Raw genomic sequence first — 18,791 nt, forward strand, 5'->3', positions numbered from 1 at the left:
ACTCTTGATTCTTGAATAACCTCTCATTCAAGGAGTTCTATCAAAGATTTTCAAAAGTGATTCAAAGACCAAAAATTCCCAATTTTCAATCTAAACATGGGTTCCTTGTCAAACTATTTACTAAATCATTCTATTGATCAATTAATGTGGAATTAAGGTTTTTAAGATAATTTTCAAAGGAATTCTTAAAGAACCCATGATCCCCAAATTCTCGAAAATTGGCCTATGATGTGGGTCTTTGTGAGTATGATCTCTATGGGTGAAATTATGTTTAGATTAGATTGTATTGATGTTTCCTATGATTATCTATACTTATTCATGTTGAATTGTTGGTATATTGATGAGTTGGGAATTATGGCCTTATGGGCAAAGTTATGGGTTGATCCCTTTGTTTATTTTTTTTAATCAATTACCCGGATAGGGTGTGTTGTATTAGCAAACAGGATTAGAGGAGGGCTAGACCTGACCTCAATACAACACTGATCTGAAGGCTTACAAAAACTACTATAGAGCCTTCTGTAAATTTATGAAGAAGAAAATAACCAGCTTACAAAGAAATTTGCTCTATCATATTTGCTCTGAATACTAGGCAATTGCCATTTGTCCAGTAGAAGAGACCTTTAGCTTGTCTAGGGAGATTGGAATAGAGTTGAGTGATGAGCATCTGGTGAGAAGAAGAGGCCAATTTTGCTAAACAATCTGCAACTTGGTTTCCCTCTATGAAACAATGCTTAATTTGCATTTGCACCATTTCTTTGATGACGTTGATGGAGTCAATTCCTTGTTTCAGCTTCATATTTGTAACTATATCGTTGGTGAGCATATTGACTATATTCATGGAGTCAAGTTCTAGAATAAAATTAGTGTACCCATGTTGATTACACCATTTTACACCAAACTCAATTGCCATGGCCTCAACCAAGTTGCTTTTTTTGCACTCAACGGGGAAAGATAATGCCATGATCAAGTCTCCATAACTATTCCTTATGATTCCCCCAATGCCTGCCTTTCCGGTCTCATGTACATAGCTACCATCAATATTGATTTTTATGATGCCGTTTTGGGGATAACTCCATGTTACTTGCTTCATTATCTGAACTGGTCTGAGCCTCTCAACTTCTAGGCAAAATGATGGCCAATAATTACTTCCATGGAAGTTTTGAAAAGTATTAGCCAAAACAGATTTTATAGTATGAACGGTTTGATAGCACATTTTGTTAGTTTGGAGGCATTTTTTGCCTCCATATTTGCAAGAGCACCATTGCTTCCAAACCTCCCAACAAATAATTGTAGGGTTAATCTTCAAGATAGTCTTGTGAATGGCATTTTCTGGTTTTGTTTCCCACCAAGCACTGAAGATATTAGTCATAGGTTGATTTTTATGTTGTTTTCCGAGAGGGTTTTCCATCATGCTCCATAGTTGCCTTGCTGCTTCTCCCTCTCTAAACACATGATACATAGTGTCATTATGTGCATTCCAACAACAAAAACAATCATTTTTTGAGTTGATATTGAGCCTAGTAATTATGTCATTAAAGGGCAATATCCTTTTAAACATTCTCCAAGTTAAGAAAGATATTTTAAAAGGCATCTTATTATGCCAAATGTTGTTGAGAAAATTATTTTTTGGTCTTTGTTTTCTAACTATTTGCCATGCAGAGTAGTTAGTAAAAACACCATTTTCAGTATCATTCCAGATAGGATAATTTAAATAATTAAGATCAATTTATTTATTTATTATTTAATTAAACATGTAAAACTAAGTGATAACAATATTAAGCAATTAAGGGCACTTAAATTATTTTAATTAGTTTATCATGCATAGCTAGGTGACAACATGAAATTAGCAATTTAGGACATTTTAGTTATTTTAATTAGATAGGCATGCGAGACTAAGTGATAATATAATAAATAAATATTACACAATAAATAAAGAGATGAGCAAGGGGATAGAAATTTGCACAATTAGATAAGCAAACCAATTTATTTTATTTTATTTAAGCTACCCCAAATATTTATAACAAGTAAAGGGAGAAAAAGGAAAGGGAGACTCTGAAGGACTTTAGGATCAGCACTCGACTTTCTTTATTTTCGATCGGTTTCTTGTAGGGATAAACAAAACCAAGGTTTGTCATTTAGACCGAGTCGATGTCATCATCTCCATAGGGCCTAAACTACCCCTACCCCACCACCGCATGCTTTTCGTCTCTAACAGGTGTCTAGCGTCCCCACGTAAGGTCCAAGAGGCATTGGACTGCTATTAGGGTGAATTTAGACAAAATAAAATATAATAGGCCCACCTAGACACCAAGTCAAACAATTTAGACGAGCATTTAGCACGTAGGGTCTCATATTGGCCTCTAGATTTTAATTAACATGCTAGCAAACACATATAATAGTGAAAGGGTTTCATGCTAAGTGTGTGACATACAAACAGACCACACTCATTAGAACAGGAGAAGTGAATGGAATAAGCAATATTAAACAAACAGTTTAAACAACATGCATATAATTATTATTACTGATTTTAAAAAAGGTGGTAAATAATTAATAGGAAGCAAATTTTAGATTGAGTTTGAGTGGCCAGAGTTATTCAAAAATGCAAAAATATTTTTTTATTAACAGTATGTAATTTGAGCAAGCGAGTGTTTAAAGTAGCAGAAGAAATATTTTAGAATAGTAGCAGATCAGAATGAGTTATTAGCATTTTCAATAGCACAACAGATTGGAACCTAATTGACTTGAGCCAGATTCGATCTAGGGAGCAGATTATAATTTTAACACATAATTTTACTCCTTTTCTTTAATAATATACTGATTGACATCTCAACTTATTAATTATGTCCTATATGCATAATTTCTAAGTGTTAGCTAAAATTATTTACCGCTGAATTGTAATAATTAGCAAAACAGTTACTAGGATTAATTAATTGAAGAGATATTATAATTGTTGGCATCTGATTAAGACATGCAAAAGTTAGCAATTATCCATATTAAAGAGTGAATTAACAAGGAACTTAACAGATTAAAATCACTCTTTTATCAACATGATTTTAAAACTATAGCCGTAATGTCTAGATAATATACAACTTGCAATTACTACATCAAGTAATATGTTTGAAGTGAAATCCTATAGGCAAGATGTTTAAAGTAAATTTTTAAGACAAAGCATATTAGTAACTAGGCAATTATTTAATCACTTTCCCTATTTTTTAGTGAAAGGAGAGCTGGTGATTTATAACAAAATACAGTAGTAAACATATACACAATTTTATCTTGTCATAATTAAAAGTGGTCATACGGGGCAAATAAATAAACTACAAAGACAATAAACCGATTAAACACGTGATTCATTTTAGAGTATTTAGCCAAAAGGTGATTAAGGGTATGTAATTTATATTTTTATTTTTATTTTTATTTTACCTTAAGCCGGATTTTAAATGAAGAAAGTTAAACACGAATAATCAAACAATTATAATCCTGCAAGCATATGTTCTAACACATTTGAATAATAATAAAATATAAACAAGTAGCACGTAAATCCCCTCCCCTTAGACGATCCCCCAAGTTATATCATATAGAGATAGTGTTAGAGTTATACACAATATTACAAGCCAAAATAAAGAACAAATGAATAAAATATACAACATTAAAATAAGTAAAATAGCTCCGTCTGGAATTCTCTTCTAGGAGACTCTTCGACATCTTAAACTCTAAGTTCAACACCTGTTAAAAGGGATAATGTAACACACATATATATAGTGGCAAAATAATCGTAACATCAAATATTCATAGCAACAAAATTACTTTCATACGTATAAGCAACACTCATAAAAAAGGTCAAAACAAACAAATAATAATCATAGGCATTATCACACATAGCGAGAGGGAAGAACGAAAACTAATCCAAATGCTTTCTTTACCATTACAACTTACATAGAGGTATGGATGCAAAATAATATGAACGCTAAATAAGATTACTAACCAATTAGGCAGACAAGAAATATCAGCAATGAAGACCCCTTAATCCAACTTTCGACCCGTACACAGCAAAATAGCAAGTATAGAGAAGCTTTAATGTTTACCGGAAAACTTAATCCTATTTTAAAGAGCAGCGAGCAACATATATATATTTTTTTTTATTCAAAGTAAGAGCAAAGTAGATGTGAGAGTGTCTAGAGGTGTGTGATCAACCGTGTGTGTGAGAGGGTCCGGATGAGAGTGTCCTTTATATAGTGAAAGGGAGGGCACATAATAAAGGAAAAGAAATATTTCGGGGTCAATTGACTATCATTGCTTTCTAAAATAAGGAAATACAAAATCAGCCATATAATTCAATAAACAATAAGGATTTTACCAAAAATAAGCAAGTAAGAGACAGTTAGATCCTAATTATACCAAGAAAGTTAATTAAGGAAGTTACTATGTTAATAATATATATAAGTTAGTGGAAAGGAACAACTGGTCAAGGAAGGAATATTTTATTTTTTTTATATATGAAAAAAGAGTGAAAACTAGGATTCTTACCAAAATAATGAAGCCTAAATTGTGACATCAACAATCAAGGATTATATATGGCAAGAACGATCAATTAGATATTTTTCCCTATTCACCAAATAAGTAATATTATTTTAAGTTATTTTGCTCAATCAAATATAATTTTAGTAAAATATAACAAGTAAGAATCAACTAAATTCCAATTACGCCAATTATGATCAATTAGCATTACTAAATAAAATAATAAGGAAATATTACCTTACGAAGAGACACGAAATTTGTTCGGATTAACACAATACTATAAAAATCACCTTAGTATCAATTAATCAATATTAGGCAAGGATAAAAATAATTATATTAAAGGAAGAAAACAATGATTCAAGGAGTATTTTATAATATATTCACAACAAGGAAAAGAGCAATCTTCCAAGGATCAATCTAAACTCAAGTAGCAAACCCAATATTCCATTTAACATACAAAATTATCACCACTACATGCATCAATTAAAGGGATTAAATGACGTTATGGGAGGTAAATAAAAAAAAAAGGACATCTCAAGAACCGGTGATTTCATAACCAACTTATCAATTTTAACTAAGAGATCAACAGTCTAGGTAAATGTTACAAATACAGGGAAAAACTTCCACACAATAAGCTAAGCAAACAAGAACAACAACCACATGAAGGAGACTATACTTCCACTTTATATCACACATAAACAATTTATAAAATCTGAAAGTTTTAACTAGCAGTTCACTTTTAGGACTAAAAATAACTTCTATACCAAACATACCTATAACTTCCATCACATTACAAATAAGAAGAAGAATAAAATTGCGAAGATGAGATAATGCTTTAGAAGAAATGTACCCGGACGGATCTGTTAAAGATCCGTCTTTTGACTGGCTTGAAACTTTCAAAAAGCACCGTCGGAGTTCGCCTTGTTCACTGGTTCGGAGCTGCTGTCCGAAAATAAGAGAAGGGAGAAGAGGCAGTCGACTGGCTGCTGGATCTCGCCAGTGCTTGCTGGTCACTGGTGGATGTCCTCGCTGGCTGCTGATGCTGGTCCTGCTCGCCGGTGGCTGCTGGACGGAAGAGGAGGAAGAGCGAAGGGAGAAGGGGAGAGGAGGACGAAGGGAGAGAGGAGGAAAAGAGGCGGAGAGGAGAGGATAGATCTCTCCCCGGTTGATTTCGCTGGTCAGAGCTGCCGCCGGTTGAGGCTGTCGGAGGAGAAGAGAGAGAGGGGGAGGCGGCGGCTGGAGAGAGTGGGAATTGTTTTTTAGGGTTAGGTTCTTTTAGAATTGAAGAAGGAAAGAAACGAAGTCTAAATCTGGACCCTTGAATCTATTAAGATGTAGGGCTAAGATTTGATCCTGGGTTTGATGAAAGGATGGACGGATGAGATTAACTCACTTGAAATCTGAAATTATAATAAGAATAGGCTAAAATTGAAATCAACAAAGGCTATAATTGAAAAAGGGAAATTTTAATTGAAGTGGCTAAAATTGAAATGAATTAGAAGAAGATAGGCTACAAGTTAAATGATTTTGAGGAAATTTTAAGAAATGCTATTTCAATTAAATACTACACATATCATAATATTTTTATATAATTAAAATCACTTAAATTTTAAAACATTTAAATAAAATAAATATTTAATAATATTTACGATAATTTTATAAAGCACGCGTATTAAAATAGACAAAATCGACTAAGATTCTATACTCGAAATATTTTAAAAAAAAATGTATTTAATAGAATAGCATTCCCAAAAAGGGTTAAAGGTCGGTCAAAATTGGGTGTCAACAGCTGCCCCTTGGTTGCTTGAGAATGAAGGATGAATTGTCGGGCAACCAACGTTGACTTAGTAGCCGATTTTGTCCGACCAACGAGAAATGTTAGTGGGATCAATTGAAATGATGTAGAGTTGAAAAAGGGTACGACCGAGACTTTTGTATTAAGCCGCCTACATATCTCTGGTTATACGAGAATCAGGTCGTGTGTAGTTCTAGACTCAGGAGCAGACGAAACTCCTAAGAATTGGAAGAGCGATACGGTATTCGAACGAGAACAATATTTGCTTGAATGGATAGGATTAGAGTAGCGAGAAAGGCATGACAGGGAGATTTCCGATTTAAAGACGAAAGATTCGACGAGGAGTGGTAATATGAGTAGCCAAAGGTTAAATGAAAAACGGTAATATAAGTAGCAAAGGATTTGATAGGGCCTTTGTTGCGATAGACGTAAGCACGATAATTGTAGCCGAGAGGGAGATTGATCTTGTCTGTAAAAATGTTAGTCTCTGCAAATCTGTAGCTTGTAATATTGTTAGAGCAAATATATCAAACAAACGATAAAGGTAAACATGATGCAATTTCCCATATCGACAATGATGTTTGCCATAAGACTATGAAAATGATGTCTTAGGCTATGATGTCTAGGGCCATGAATACGCAAAAAATTATATCCTCAAGTCATGAAAATGTTGTCTACGGGCCATGGAAAATGATGCCTTTAGATTATGACACCTTTGGATCATGATAAGCAGAAAGTACATCCTCAGGCCATGATATGATGTCCGCAGGCCATGAAAATAATGCCTTTAGACCATGACGCCTTAGGAATATAAGTAATGAGTAAAGAAAGCGTATCTGTAATTCGGGCATCTGTTGATACTTGTAGCTTGTTTTGAGTTTATTCGGACATATGCAATTCTTGAGCACACTCCAATCTCGGGCACATGCAATTCGGCTCATGTGATGACATAATTCACGGGCACATGCAATATCAGGCACAATGCAATCTCGGGCACATGCAATTCGGGCTCAATGCAATCCCGGGCACATGCAATGATGTAATTCTCGGGCACAGGCAATATTGGGCACAATGCAATCTCGGGCTCAATGCAATCTCGGGCACAATGCAGATGATGTAATTCTCGGGCACAGGCAGATCTCGGGCACAATGCAATCTCGGGCATAATGTAATATCGGGCACATGCAATATCGAGCACAATGCAATCTTCGGGCACATGCAATATCGGGCACAATGCAATTCTCGGGCACATGTAATATTGGGCACGATGCAATTCTCGGGCACATGCAATCTCGGGCACAATGCAATCTCGGGCATAATGTAATATCGGGCACATGCAATATCGGGCACAATGCAATTCTCGGGCACATGTAATATCGGGCTAGATGCAATTCTCGGGCACATGCAATCTCTGGCACAATGCAATCTTCGGGCACATGCAATCTTCGGGCACAATGCAATTCTCGGGCACATGCAATATCGGGTACGATGCAATTTTCGGGCACATGCAATAGTTGATTGGAGGCATAGACCTTCGCCTTATTGAAAGGATTGAGTGTCATTTATTGACGAATTCAGAATATTGTAGCTTTGACCCTTCGTCCTATTGTAAGGGGTAAGTGTAGTTGAATGTTCATTTGTCGGGTTTGATATGGAGTAGTCTGATCCTTTTGTCTGATTAGAAGGATAGGGTACCATTGATTGACGATTCGTCGAGCTTAATAGTGGTCAGACGATGTTGAAGCTGTCTTCTGTATCTGTACCTGTCTTTCCTGTATTCAAAGAAAAATTGTGAGTTTAAAAAAGGGGGAGGTTGATCTGCTCCGACCGGTGTGCTCCCTTTGGCTTGCCATCTAGACCTTTCCGGGCATTTGCTTTGGAGAGAAATGTAAAAATAGAAGGAGAGAGAGTTTTCGAAAAAGCTTTGAAAATATTAAATTGTAAAAAGTAATGTTGAATCTTTGACCATGGCACAGTTTGAGACTTTACATCATCTGACTTAGTAGCAATTCTGTTATCTGATCTTTGTTGAAGAATGTAGCTTGATTGCTGTGAATTTTTGAGATCCTCTCAAAATTTTGTCCCAGTTCTTGATTTGTGCAGAAAAATGCTCGTTTGAAGGAATTTTTGAGACCCTCTCAAAAACTCTGCCCCAGTTACTGATTTGTGAGAAGACATGCTTTTGATGGAATTTTTGAGACCTTCTCAAAATTCTGCCCCAGTATCGAGGTTTTGCAAGAATAATGCTCTCTTATGAAATTTTTGAGACCCTCTCAAAAATTCTGCGCCAGTTACTAATTTGCGCGAAGAAATGCTTTTGTAGGAATTTTGAGTCCCTGCAAAGAATTCTGCTTCAGTATCATCACTTGCAAGAAAATGTTCTTCTGATGGAATTTTTGAAACCCTTTCAAAAATTTTGCCCCAGTTAACAGTCAGAAGGGAAAATGAAATTTTTATTATGATAAGACCGAACTCCATAGGAGCGCCTACGTATCCCCTCTTAAACGGGAATCAGGTCTGACGTAGTTCCAAATACAGGGTAAGAGAGCATGAAATGAACTTAGATGTAATATATCTTCACAGCATCTGAGTTGATAGGTTTGGGCCAAACTTCTCCATCCATTTCTGCAAGTATGAGGGCTCCGCCTGTCAATACCCGAGAGACTATGTATGGACCTTGCCAGTTTGGCGAGAATTTACCCTTTGCTTCATCTTGGTTTGGAAAAATCCGCTTCAGAACCAGTTGCCCAGGTGAGAAATGTCTGGGTCTAACCTTTTTGTTGAAAGCTCTGGCCATTCTATTTTGATAGAGCTGACCATGACAAATGGCGTTAATCCTCCTTCCATCTATCAATGCAAGATTTTCCGCCCGAATTTGTATCCATTTAGCATCATCCAACTCCGCTTCTTGAATAATCCTTAGAGATGGTATTTCCACTTCGGCAGGTATCACAGCTTCATTACCATATACCAAAAAATAAGGCGTAGCCCCGGTAGAAGTTCTGATGGTTGTACGATATCCCAGCAATGCAAAGGGTAACTTTTCATGCCAATATTTGTGATTATCGATCATCTTGCGCAATATCCTCTTGATGTTTTTGTTTGTAGCCTCAACAGCTCCATTCATCTGCGGTCTATATGCTGTAGAATTTCGGTGATTGATCTTGAACTTCTCACACAATGATCTCATCAAATCACTATTTAGGTTGGTTCCATTGTCAGTGATGATTGACTCAGGAATCCCGAACCTACAGATAATATTATTTTTGACAAAGTCATCCACAACCTTCTTTGTCACTGATTTGTGAGAGGTGGCTTCGACCCATTTAGTGAAGTAGTCAATTGCAACCAGAATGAATCTATGTCCATTGGATGCCGCTGGCTCGATTGGACCAATGACGTCCATGCCCCAAGCTGCAAAGGGCCAAGGTGAACTAGTAACATGGAGTTCGTTGGGAGGGACTCGGATCATATCTGCATGAGTCTGACATTGGTGACATTTTTGAACATAGCGTATACAGTCTGTCTCCATAGTTAGCCAGAAATACCCCGATCTCAAGATCTTCTTTGCCAATGTAAAACCATTCATATGAGGACCACATGTTCCTGCATGTATCTCTTCAATCAACCTATTGGCTTCTCCAGCTTCGACGCACCTTAGCAACCCCAAATCGGGAGTCCTCCTATAAAGGATTTCTCCGCTTAGAAAGAATTGATTTGCTAACCTCCGAATTGTACGCTTTTGCACACTTGTTGCATCCTCTGTATACTCACCGCTCTTCAAAAATCTTCTAATGTCATCGTACCAAGGCTTTCCATCAGGCTCTTCTTCAACATGAAAGCAGTATGCTGGTTGCTCGTATATGTGGATGTAAATAGGATCAATGTAATTATGATCAGGATGTTGAATCATGGAAGACAAAGTGGCTAAGGCATCTGCGAATTCATTTTGGATCCTTGGCACATGTTTGAATTCTGCCTTGATGAACCTTTTGCACAACCTGTGCACGCACTCCAAGTATGGTAATAACTTTCGATTCTTGGTAGCCCATTCACCTCGAACCTGATGAATCAATAAGTCTGAATCTCCTATTATCAGCATTTCCTGGACATCCAAGTCAACAGCGCGTCGGAGCCCTAATATGCAAGCTTCATATTCAGCCATGTTGTTTGAGCAAAGGAACCTGAGTTTGGCTGATACCGGATAATGTTGCCCAGTTGGTGAGATCAGAACAGCTCCGATGCCGGATCCGCTCAAATTCTTGGCTCCATCAAAGAACATTCTCCATCCATCATATTCTTCAGAAATGTCTTCCCCTACAAAAGCTACTTCCTCATCTGGAAAGTAAGTCTTCAACGGTTTGTAATCATCATCTACAGGGTTCTCTGCCATATGATCTGCTAATGCCTGTGCCTTTACTGCCTTTTGTGTAACATATATTATGTCAAACTCACTCAATAGTATCTGCCATTTGGCCAGTTTACCTGTAGGCATGGGCTTTTGAAAGATATACTTTAGAGGATCCATCCTTGAGATCAAGTAAGTAGTGTACGAGGAGAGGTAGTGTCGCAGCTTCTGGGCGACCCAAGTTAAAGCACAACAAGTACGCTCCAATAGAGAATATCGAGCCTCATATGATGTAAACTTCTTGCTCATGTAATATATTGCCTGCTCCCTCTTTCCAGTCTCATCATGTTGTCCCAAAATGCAGCTGAAAGCATTATCCAACACCGATATGTATAATAACAATAGTCTTCCAGATTCCGGTGGAACCAACACAGAAGGATTGGACAAGTTTTCTTTGATTTTGTCAAATGCTTGTTGACATTCGTCTGTCCATTTCACCGCAGCATCCTTCTTCAACAGTTTGAAGATAGGCTCACAGATGACAGTAGATTGGGCTATGAAATGACTGATGTAATTGAGCCGTCCCAAGAAACTCATTACCTCCTTCTTACTCTTCAGCGGCGGTAAATCACGAATGGCTTTGATTTTTGATGGATCCAATTCTATACCCCGGCGGCTGACAATGAAACCCAGAAGCTTCCCAGCAGGAACCCCAAAGACACATTTTGCAGGATTCAACTTCAAGTTATACTTGCATAGTCTGGCAAAGAACTTTCGAAGATCATCCAGATGATTTGAACCCTTCTTTGATTTGATGATGACATCATCCACGTAAACTTCAATTTCCTTGTGGATTATGTCGTGAAACAAGGTGGTCATTGCCCTCATGTATGTAGCCCCAACATTTCTCAGCATCATCCTTGTGCATCTCAATTTGATGATATCCGGCAAAGCAATCCACGAACGATTGTGTTTCATGCTTAGCACAGTTATCAATCAAGATGTGTATGTTGGGCAATGGAAAATTATCCTTGGGACTAGCTTTGTTGAGATCTAGATAATCCACACAAACTCTAACCTTTCCGTCTTTCTTGGGCACTGGAACAACATTTGCAAGCCAGGTCGGGTACTCCGTCACTTGAAGGATTCCAGCATCTAATTGTTTTGATATTTCTTCCTTGATTTTCAAACTTAACTCAGGCTTGTATTTTCTCAGCTTCTGCTTCACAGGAGGACATGCTGGATCAGTGGGCAATCGATGAGCTACGATTGAAGTGCTTAACCCTGTCATGTCTGCATAGGACCAGGCGAAGATATCCTTATTCTCCATGAGACACTCTGTATACTCTTTCTTGTCATCTTCTGTCATATGGATGCTTACTCGGGTCTCTTGTGCCACTTCTGAATTTCCCAAATTTACCACCTCCGTTTCCACTAGATTCGGGTTGGGCTTTTCCTCGAATTCCTCAACCTGTATGATTAACTCTTCAGGGACCTCACTTTCTTCGACTTCCTCTAAGTCATTAACGTTAAGCTGTGCAATCTCATTATATGCCATAGTCTCAGATTCAACATTTTTATAACAGATTTTGCTGGAAGAAAGAATAACACACAAATAAATATAGGATATTAAATAGATGGGAAAAACAACTTTATTTATTAAAACCCAAGAGTTTCACAAAACTAGCATTTAAAAACAGTAACAGAGAACTAGAATTAAAAACTGTTTATTGAAAACTTTTAAAAATTTGATATGAAACTTCTTCCAAAGCTACCCAGATGCCCGACGAGGTCTGGATGGAGTTGAGGTCCAAATGCTGATGCTGATCTTCGCTTCACTGCTTCTTCTAGGGTCCCCTTTCTCCTCCTCGTTGATCACGACATTGCAACCCTTTCCTTCCTCCTTGGTCAGAGATAAACCCTTCATGTCTTCCAAAAGCTCATCAATGATACCTCCCATGAAACCTGCTGATCGGAATGATTGGTGCAACGGTGGTATCGGTTTCTTCAATGGATAGTAGTACCCATCTCTAGGTGGTTGCCAGTCAAGCCACTCCTCAGTAGTATATTTATATCCCAGGCCAAAACTGGTTGAATGACGAACAGGTTGTATAGGTTCAACTATTCCTTGCAAATTAACTCCCAAACCTTTCCCGAGCTCAAAACCAAACCAGGCCATCATATCTATGATCTTCTGACTGAACCATGGTTGCACTTCAATGTTGCCAACAAGCTCAACTGTATGGTACATCTCACCGTCTAGATGACCCCTTCCTTCTATCGCATATACTGGATGACCTTTTTCCCCATGAACTATAACTTCTTCATGGTCCCATTCAAACTTCAAGCATTGATGAAGAGTAGAGGGAACCGCTCCAGCCGTATGAATCCAAGGACGACCCAGCAATAGGTTGTATGATGATGGAATATCCAAAACCTGGAAAGCTATTGAGAAAGTAGCAGGACCAATGAGCATGTCTAGGGTTATTTCCCCAATAGTACCCCTCTGAGAGCCATCAAATGCTCTCACATTCATCTTCCAAGTTTGGATCTTTGCACTATCCACGCCTAACCTTGTCAACGTGCTCAGGGGGCAAATATTCAGACCAGAACCAGAATCGACCAAAGCTTTGGTGATAATCTTGTCCTGATATTGAGTTGATATGTACAAAGCCTTGTTGTGGGTTGTTCCTTCAATTGGCAACTCATCTTCGTGAAAAGATATTCGGTATGCCTCAAAAACCTGCCCTACCATTTGGGCCACCTCTCCATGAGTGATGCTAGAAGGGACATAGGCTTCACCCAGGACCTTCAATAGAGCGTTCTGATGAGTTTCGGAAGATTGAAGCAATGATAAGATTGATATTTGAGACTGGGTTTTACTCAATTGCTCAACAATAGAGTACTCTTTTGCTTGCACCTTCTTCCAAATACCTTGATCTTCAAGTTCTACAATTGGTGCCTTGGACTTGCTGGAGCTACCCTGAACCAAACTTTCGGAAGTGTAAATTCTTCCAGATCTAGTCACTCCTGCTGCAGTGTCTGCTTCTTCCACTTTCGTCTTTCCCTTTCCATAATCCCATGGGACAGCATGGGTATCAAATTGGGGAGAAGGATGAGCTCTGAGGACGCTGAATGGGGGCTTGGGCATGGCAACTTCAACCTCAAACGGAGCACGCCTTTGCACTACCATTGGAGTCTGTGCGGTAGCAGTCATTGTTTCTTCTGGCTCAAGTACCCAAATGGTATTTCTCCCAATCTGAGGTATCCTCGACTTCTACCATGTTGACCTGATGGTTAGGTAGAGGGTTATTTGCAACATTTGGCGTTGGATCCTTGAGTTGGATGGCCTTAGTATCTATCAACATTTGAACCTTATCTTTCAGGGCTCTGCAAACTTCGATAGTGTGACCTTTCATCCCAGAATGATAGGCACAAACCTTGTTAGGGTCATACCATTTTGCGCGGACATCCACAGGCAATGCAGGAACTGGGGTGACATAGCCAGCCTCTTTCAGTTTCTCATAAAGCTGGGCTATGGGCTCGGTTAGAGGGGTATAGTTCTTCCCAGGTCTTCTTTCATATGGTGGTCTGTTTCGGTAGTTTGGTATTTGAGTAGGTGGTGGGGTTTGGAAATATGATGGTTGGGCATTATAGACAGGATATGAAGCTTGTTGATATTGAGAAGGAGCATTTTGGTAATATACTGGCACGGGGTTGGGAGATAGAGGTGATGGAGCTGAAGGGTATGGAGTTTGGGGATACGGAGATGGAGGTGGAGTTTTTGATTGGTACTTATAAGGGGTTCTGGTCCCCTGAGCCGTCATGACTGAGCCTGTTTTCTTTCGATTTTCTGTCATTCCTCCGGATTGCAGAGCTTTGTTGGTGGCTTGCAGGGCCTCCAGATTGATGATAGTCCCGTTTTTTATGCCCTCTTCGATCCTTTCACCTAGCTTGATAATTTCAGCAAAACTTTTCTCAGCTACAAGCATCATCCTATCATAATATTGTGGTTCTTGAGCACGGATGAAGTAGTCTTTCATCTGAGATTCTTCCATGGGAGGTCTGGCCCTAGCCGCCTCAGACCTCCATCTTATCGCATAATCCCTGAAAGATTCACTAGGCTTTTTCTTCAGGTTTTGGATGTAGAACCAATCAGGTGCATTTTCTACATTAAATCCAAACCGGTTCATGAAGTCTGTTGCCATGTCTACCCACTCGTCCCATTTTCGCGGGTCTTGTTCAATATACCAGGATAGAGCATCTCCAGTGAGACTCCTCATAAACAACTTCATGAGTATCCTCTCATCTCTCCCCACCCCTACAAGCTTGTCACAGTACATTCGCAGATGGGCTTTGGGATCTCCAATGCCATTAAACAGTTCAAACTTTGGAAGCTTGTATCCTTCAGGCAGTTCTACGTCGGGATGTATACATAAATCCTCATAGCTCAGTCCTCCCAACCTCTTGCTTCCTTCCACATGTTGCACCCTGCTGGCCAAGTTATCTAATCTCTCAGTCAGGGTTTTTATCAGAATGTCCTTTTGGGAGGACTCTGATTCATGGTAGTTATGGGTCAAGGGAGAAGTTTCCACATAGATGGGGTTGAGGTTGTTATTTCCGGGAGTATATGCAGGATTTGCATTTGGAACTTGTTCTGGAATAGTTGGCTTAGTTTGTTGGTGGTAGTGGTAAAATGGGACTTGGGTATTTTGGGCATGAAGTGGTGGGAAGATATTTGGATGAGTGGGTTCAGGTCGGGGTACATTGGTTGGCATGGTTGTTTGGTTAGAATGAGGAGGATTGTCTATATTTTCGCAAAATTGGGTTCCAAGAGAAATAGATAACTTGGACAAATCGCGCATATGCGCTACTTCTTCTTCTAAATCTGCAATCTTGCGCTCAAGCCTAAGGACAAGGTCACTTGGAAGTTGCCCTCCCTCAGAAGTTTCTACTCTTTCGTTGCTGCTGTTGTTATCAACCATTTTACCCTTGTCTGTTCTTTGAGGAGGAGGAGAAGGGGGGGTCCCTTTTGATCGTGTATGTTCCAGAATGAAGAGCAGATCAACCTTAGGAATGGGGAAAACAATGTAATCAACAGAAAATAGTGTTAGGGGATTATAGCAAATAATAATAATAATATCACATTGTTTGAAATAAACGCCCTAGATGCAAGGGACCTCGTTGAGCCAGAGGTAGGCCTAAGACGCCATATAAGTGATGCATAATGATTAATTCAAGCCTTATTTGCCAAATGGAGTCTAGAGTTAGAGAAATAAAACGATCTTCATATATTGAATAATTTCAATTTATTACATCATACTAAAGAAAAACTAGAAATAGACTAAAGGGCTAGGGATAACATGGGGAAATAAAATCCTAAAAAGAAACAGGGTCAATGTTGGTCTCCAATGTTAGGCACAATCTGCTGCCTCATTTCTGGAGTGATCTCATAGTCGCGATTAAGAAGGTTGCGAGCCCATCTTCTTTCCTTTTCATCGCCAAAACCTGGAATGCCTTCTTCGCTCAAATCTGCATGCTCTGCGTTCTCCAAAAGCCACACATAATACTCTGGTGTGCAGAATGGTCTATGCTCTCGAACATCAATAGTTACTACTTTTTCCCACCTTCGTCGTATGGTGCCCACTTGTGGTATTTCTAGTCCAAAATCATACCCATATTGGCCCATATGGGATCGTAGAGGTATCATTTGGATTTGACCAAACTGTCGGAGGACTCGAAGTGGTGCGTACGGTTGTACGCCATTTAAACCAATAAGCTTGATAAAGTAGAGCTCATTACCTCTTATAATGACACGACGAGGCTTCAACCAATAGTATTTCCATTTAATGTTGATGGCTGAACGTTCTCTTAAGTACACAAAACAGTCCTCCGTTCCCACAGGGGAAACAAAATATTTCATTCTTGAGGTATGATTGATGATTTTATTCCCCATAGTCCCTCTAACAATGTCTACCGAATTAGCCCTTTGATAGAAATGTTCAACAGCCCAGAGTTGCAATAGAAAATTACACCCATCGAAATACCTTTTGCCTTTGGTACACTTGGTGAGTGCCCTTATAATTTCTGCCAGTATCATGGGAACTATAGTATTTCCGCCTCGAGCCATCATACGGACCACATAACTTAGGCTAGTGTGTATTTTTCCTCCTTCTCTAGGAAAAACTAATGAGCCCAACAGTGCGACAGCGAAAGCATTAAGACAGTATCTTTCCCACTTCGCAGGAGAGCAAGCAAATTCTCTATGGAAGTTTTCATGGCCTTCCTCGTCTCCAAAACGTGAGTATAGAAACTCTAAAGAAATCCAACCCTCTTTCAGACAAAGCAAATTTGGATTATGACGCATACCCATTTGTTTTAGGAAGGACCTTGGAGATGGCTTGTGTGGCACAATCATTTCACGATCTCTGTAAGGGAGACCAAGAAACCCACCAATCTCTTCAATCGTTGGGGTTAGTTCAAAATCCCTAAATTTGAACACTAGTCTCTCCGAATCCCAAAACTTCAACAGTGCTTTGATCAAGTGACGATCTGACCCGATGGAGATCAAAGCGGTAAGGCCACCAGTAGTTCGTTTGCCTTCAACTCTCGATTCCTTTCAATATCCTTCCACCAGACCTTCAAAGTAAGATTCACTTGGACTACCATTTGCGTGTTTGGAAAATGAGGATAGGCCATGACTCTGCAAACAAACAACAAACAAAATGTACACTACATATTGGCAAATTTGGCTTAATTTAATTATTATGACCACATTGACACATAAGTATGCAATTTGTCTAAAGGGTGTTGTGGCCCTTTTAGACAATAAGGTGGCTACTAATTATGTGGATTGACACCAAGGGTCAAACCACCTAGGGTTTATGCATCATGTATGACCTAATCAAGATTTCTAAGAGTTGGCTTGACACAGACTTGAAAGGGATTCTATGCGAGAAGGCTCGTGGTTTCACGGTAGTAAAACTATCCGTTTCGTCCACGCATATGTCGATCCTCTGTAATTGGGTGTTTGAAGAGAATTGGAGTAGTTGTGAGAGGTGCAAAGGCACAACATCACGGTAACAAAATAAAAAGAAGAGGGTCCCAATTGGGGGAAGTATGAGCGGAATGTCAGTTATCAAAGCAATAACATTTAGCACTTAGATGGAAAACAGTAACACATAAACAGTTTTATGAAAAACGGTAAATAAGCAAGTAAGTAAATATATGCATAAATAAAAGGAAATGAATATACTAACATTGAATAATCAAGCAAATAAGGAAAATGATATGGGTTTAAACATGGAAATACTCAAATAAGGGAAAAGGGGAAAGGGTGAAACATGAAAATAAACAATAAGGGAGAGGGAAAAAGGTGAAACATGGAAATAAACATACAAGTGAGTAGGGAAAGGGGTGGGACATGAAGAATATATAATAAACAAGGAAACAAATAGATAAGGAAAACTAATAACATGCTAATAACCAAACAACAATGAAATAATCAAGTAAACCCCACAAAAGCATGAAACATGTAATGGTCAGAACCTAATATCCCCAGCGGAGTCGTCATTCTGTCGCGCCCCGTTTTTCTCAAAACGGACTTTCCTTTCGGATGCACGACCTAACAACTCTTTTGGGCTTTTGATGGATTGAAGAGTCGCCACCTAACGAATTAAGGCGCGTTAGGGCACCTATCTAACCTAAACTAATTCTAACTAAGGTCAACGAACCAGAGATCAGGGTAAGGGTTCAAATTACCTCGAGGGGAAGGTGTTAGGCATCCCTCGAGGTCCACAAATGTGGGTCCCGGTCGTGTTTCATGCAATATGTGGAGGTTACAAGTAGCAAGTATGGTCACTTCATTTATTATTTATTTAATTAACATGATTGCTAAGTGATAACTAATATTAAATAATTAAGATCAATTTATTTATTTATTATTTAATTAAACATGCAAAACTAAGTGATAACAATATTAAGCAATTAAGGGCACTTAAATTACTTTAATTAGTTTATCATGCATAGCTAGGTGACAACATGAAATTAGCAATTTAGGACATTTTAGCTATTTTAATTAATTAGATAGGCATGCGAGACTAAGTGATAATATAATAAATAAATATTACA

General features: G+C 38.6%; 1 long non-coding RNA gene across 1 annotated transcript; it reads right to left on the reverse strand.

The window, feature by feature from the left end:
- Positions 1-2,216: 2,216 nt before the first annotated feature.
- Positions 2,217-5,362, reverse strand: LOC102587884 (uncharacterized). The gene is made up of 2 exons (XR_368605.2): positions 4,528-5,362; positions 2,217-3,726 (listed from the first exon to the last, which is right to left on the reverse strand). It is a non-coding gene; the product is annotated as an uncharacterized lncRNA (long non-coding RNA).
- Positions 5,363-18,791: the final 13,429 nt, after the last annotated feature.

Source organism: Solanum tuberosum, unplaced genomic scaffold (genome assembly GCF_000226075.1).
Source record: "Solanum tuberosum cultivar DM 1-3 516 R44 unplaced genomic scaffold, SolTub_3.0 scf00459, whole genome shotgun sequence".
NCBI classification, from domain to species: Eukaryota; Viridiplantae; Streptophyta; class Magnoliopsida; order Solanales; family Solanaceae; genus Solanum; species Solanum tuberosum.